The sequence below is a fragment of the Galeopterus variegatus genome, unplaced genomic scaffold (genome assembly GCF_000696425.1).
Source record: "Galeopterus variegatus unplaced genomic scaffold, G_variegatus-3.0.2 Scaffold18791, whole genome shotgun sequence".
Classification (NCBI taxonomy): Eukaryota; Metazoa; Chordata; class Mammalia; order Dermoptera; family Cynocephalidae; genus Galeopterus; species Galeopterus variegatus.
The window spans coordinates 15,483-15,713 of NW_007744902.1; positions in this window are offsets into that span (position 1 = coordinate 15,483).

Sequence of the window (231 nt, forward strand, 5' to 3'; positions counted from 1 at the left end):
GCCTTCTTGTAGGAGAAGTGAAAATATAAAGGCTATTTTGGGTTTGCTGGCCAATATCTCCCTGGCTCTCCATATAAATATCTTTTCCAATTAAATGCACACCCACAGAATATTCTCTGCATTTGCCACCATCAATTTATGCTAAGATTTTTTGCTTATTTTAAATCCTCTAACTGGCTCTCTAATCTCCAAAGATTCTTTTTTAACCCTCCTCTCTAGTTTCCGCTATCA